The sequence below is a fragment of the Phodopus roborovskii genome, unplaced genomic scaffold (genome assembly GCF_943737965.1).
Source record: "Phodopus roborovskii unplaced genomic scaffold, PHOROB, whole genome shotgun sequence".
NCBI lineage: Eukaryota > Metazoa > Chordata > Mammalia > Rodentia > Cricetidae > Phodopus > Phodopus roborovskii.
This window is the reverse complement of record NW_026125543.1, coordinates 7,271,401-7,276,000: the sequence shown is the minus strand read 5'-3', so window position 1 is coordinate 7,276,000 and position 4,600 is coordinate 7,271,401.

Here is a 4,600-nt window from a genome sequence, read left to right as displayed (position 1 = left end):
AAATAATGTAGAGTGTGTACAAAATGTGCCATAGTACATAGCTATCTTTGTTCTTTTCTGTTCAGAACTTAAAAAAGATCCTTCTCTCTTTTATCGTTATTTTGTATGACATCTGCAGCTAGCACTGGCTCATTTCCTGGAATTGGTGCTGTCTAAATTGTACATAGCTCTTCATTTGGAGGTTTAGACTTTCAGGACAAGAGGTGGGATGAGTTTTCTCTGATCCCTGCCCCCACTTATGCATGAGCTTACAGTATGAGAACAGTACATGCAAAGAAAGCTTCCCCAGGGCTTTGGATTTTTGTGGGGATAGTTGCTCAGGTAGAACATGACCAGCAGTGGAGTGCTAAGTTCACACACTCACCTTGACCTCAGAACACTACTGGTTGGGGTGTCTTAGCTCCTGCTGCTCTCCCTTGTAGCAGGCACTCCCAGAAAGCCCCAAATCATGACTTGGTGACTTATTATTAATTATGAATGATTGACTTAGCATATTAGGCTTGTCCTCACTAGATATTATAACTTAATTTCACCCATTTATATTTATCTACATTTTTCCTCGGGACTTTTTACCTTTCCTGCATTCTTTATGTCCTACTTTCATTCTTCCTCCTATGTCTGTCTGTCTGTCTGTCTGTCTGTCTGTCTGTCTGTCTGTCTGTCTGTCTGGCAGCTGCCAGGTTGGCAGGCCCCAGGCATATCTCTCTCTCTCTCTCTCTCTCTCTGTCTCTCTCTCTTCTCCTGAGCCTAGATTCTTCTTCCTATTTATTCTCCATGCCCAGAAAGCCCCATCTATCCCTCTACTGCCTAGTTCTTGGATGTTAAGTACCTTTGGTAGGCAAGGTAAAACAAATGCAACACATCTTTACATAGTTAAAAAAATGCAGCAAAACAATGCAACACTCCTTTACATAGTTAAAACAATATTTGTCAACATAACCAAATGTAACACATCTTTACATAGTTACTATTCTATAACATCCCCTGACTTAATCTCATGAATGGTAGTAGGGTTGTGAGTTGCCCTGGCCCTTTTTTCTTGTTATTTGCCTGAAATATAGTGATGGCATGCCTATTTGCTCTTGCAGGTACTAACTTTACCATGTTCAAATAAAACATCCATAGAGCTGTTTGTGCTTTTCAAGTGTAAACACTCTATTATTTAAAACCCTTTCATGGCTTGTAAAAGTTTACAGATTGCATCGCAAATGTCTTAAGACACAATCTAAAACTGCTTATAAATCCCGGTCTTGCTAAATCTATTCTGCCTTATATGCCATATGTTATGCATTCCAGCAGTTAATTTTTAAAATATATTTTGCCTCGAGGTTGTACAAAAGATATTTTACTTTCCCAGAGCTTATGAAAATTTAAAGTGATATAAATAACTACTATTCTTCAAGATTATACTAAGATTTCTAAGGTGAGTAACTATATCCATTTTTGCTTTATAAAGACCATTTTATTAGTTCTTTAAGAACCTTATAAAATGTGTTTTGAACATATTGATCCCATCCCCCACTTCTTTTCTTAGCCACCCAAATTTGTTTTTCTTCCTTCACCCTTTTACCTATCAAGTGCAATTCGTGTTTCTCAAATACTCTTGCAATATGCCTGGGGTGGGAGGGGGCACTGCTTGGAGCATGATTGACTTACCAGGGACTACACTCTTAGAGAAAACTGTCTCTATCCTTGTAGTTATCAGTTATCAACAGATCCTAGGATAGGAATGGGATCATGTGCCAAACTCTCCTTTGCATGCTGGAATTTGGTCTTCCCTGGGCTTTCAAAGGTTTGTTGCAACTGTTGTAGGTCCATATGTTCACTTTTCTTGGTGTGTTCAGAAGACACTGGTTTCTTGTCATCATTCACTACCTTTGGATTACACAATCTTTCTCTCCTATCTTTCACAATGGTCCCCAAATCTTGTGTGTGTGTGTGTGTGGGGGTGGTGGTGGTGGTGGTGTGTATGCCTCTTTAAGGGAGGATCTGTGGTGATACCTTGCCTGTACAATAAAGCTTATCTCAAGGTCAGAGAATGGAGCTTTCCACTAGATAACCATAGAGGTCTGGAGGTCTATACAGACAAATAGGAAGTCAGGTACCTGGGCTGAAACAGGATACAAGCAGGGATAAACAGGAACTTGTTCTCTTTTCTGTTGAGATGCAAAGGAGGTAAGGTGTGGTGGTGGCTTACTCCTTCCCTTTGATCTCAGCATTTCCCTCTATTTCTGACTCTGGGTTTTATTATCTAAACCAATTAAGGACTCCATTATACAGAGGAACATTCTTCTGCCTTATTCTCTGCACCTTGGTCAGTTGTGGGTCATTGTTTTAATCATCACCTAGAATAGATGTTCCCTCACATAGAAGCTTCTCTGGTGAGGGCTGAAAGAAGCATTGCTCTATGAATATAAAGATAAGTCATTAGCAGTTGATTCAATACTATATCCATTTAGCAGAATAATCATGGTAGGTTCTTCCCCAGGGACAATACCTGGCTGGTCATGGATTCTTGGCTCAATAATGGTACCTGACATAGGTTTCATCTTTCAAAGCAAACCTTTTATCTAATTAGAAGGTAGTTGGTTATTCACATGATATTTAAACCACTATTTCACCTGTGGGCATGTCTTAGCAGACCAGTCATTATCGAAGCTTACAGGGTTCACAGCTAGTATGATTAACATTTTCTTTTTCCCCAGAAGCTTGCATAGCACATTCTAGCACTAAAAAAAAAAAAAACAAAAAAAAAACAAAAAAAAAAAAAAAAAAAAAAAAAAAAAAAAAAAACGAGCTAGTAGGGATGAAGCTTCCCAACCAGTACCAGCTTTATTTCACCTTGTTCTATTGTTCAAGTGTATGATGTAATAGGCTCTACCATCAAGTTCTGGATAGCAATCAAGCACAATGGCAGTAGTATGTTATATTTGAGGGTTTGTGTGACATCACTGATCAGTAAATCAAAATGAAGTGACCTAGGAGGAAGACCCCCTGGTGTCTTAATTAGGGACATGGTTAGCCTTGGTGTGTGTACTTGTATGCATGCGTGTGTACACCAGAAAGCTTTTTAATAGTATGTTTCCATAAATGTATATATTTTTTGGAATGGTATTTGTCCATTCCTGTACTATCTCTAGTTTAACACACATTCTACCAGTCACTTTAAATCCTTTATACAAATGTATTCTATCTCTTTTTCCATGAAAACTCCTCCTTAATACCCCTTAGTAATTTCCTGACTTCTATGAGCATCTCAAATGGAGCACCTGCATCTGGAAATTCAAATTAACATGCAGGTAACAGAAAACATGTGACATTTATATTTCTTGATCTGGGTTACCTTACTCAGAATGATTGTTTCCAACTCCATCCATTTACCTTTGCATTTCATAATTTCATTTCTCTTAGTTGCTGAATAATATTCCATTGTACAACAATAATATATTTTTAATATCCATGCATCAGTGAATGGGCATCTGGACTGTTTCCATTTCCTGACTATTGTGAATAAAGTGCAATGAACTTGCATGAGCCCTTATCTCTACGATATGGAGTGCTTTGTGTGTTTATTAAAAAAGTGGTGTTGTGGGAATTCTTTCTGCCAATAGCTTTGGGGTACTGGCCTTAGAGCATGGCCTAGTGCTATGTGAGGACTGAAAAGTTGGATGGGGAGTGCTCTCAAACTCTCTTGCTCTGGTTCCCACTTGGCTTGGTGGGACACCAAGTGTCAGAGAGGTGTGGTGGGATCAGAAGTGGATGAATCAGTTGTGGTTTCTACTCGGTTCTGTATTTGTAAGTTTGTCTTTCCATTGCACCCCTTACTAAATTGGTTTTCATTACCTTTGTGAGTTTGCGCTGAATCATAAGGGAAAAATATTTTTAGTTTTTTGAAGAGTCACCCTTCTAATTTCCATGGAGGCTATACCAATTTGCATTTCTGTAAGCAGTGAATAAATGTTCCCCTTCCTCCACTTCAACACCAGCATTTGTGGTCATTTTTATTTTGACCTTAGCCATTCTGTGTGAAATGCATCTCAAAGTAGTTTAATTTACAGCTCTCTAACTGATAAAGATGCTGAACAGATTTTGAAAATACTTCTTGAACACTTGTATCTTATCCTTTTGAGAAATGTCTGTTTTTGAGAACTCAATGCCTTATTTAGAAAATATAATGGACTCCAAAAATTAAGCATGTACCATAAATAATAAATGCCCTCATTGTGCAGTTTAAAGGTATAGCAGTGAATTTGCCTCACTATCTTATGTTTATTCCTTTTGTTCCTACTTCATTCCCACATATAACTTTATAATACTTCATTATTTAAAAAGCTAAGTAATTAATATTAAAAAATGTTAATGTTTTTAAAATTAATTTTAATGACATCTCTTCTCCCTTCCTTTGCTTTCAAGCATTTCCACCCTGTTTCTTGCTCCTTTTCAAATGCACAGAATTTCCTTCTTTAATTATTCTCTCTCTCTCTCTCTCTCTCTCTCTCTCTCACACACACACACACATACCCACACACTCCACACACACTCAAGCCTATGTTATTTGGCGAGTTCTTGGACTCCTCTGACCAAACACTCAACAGGAGTA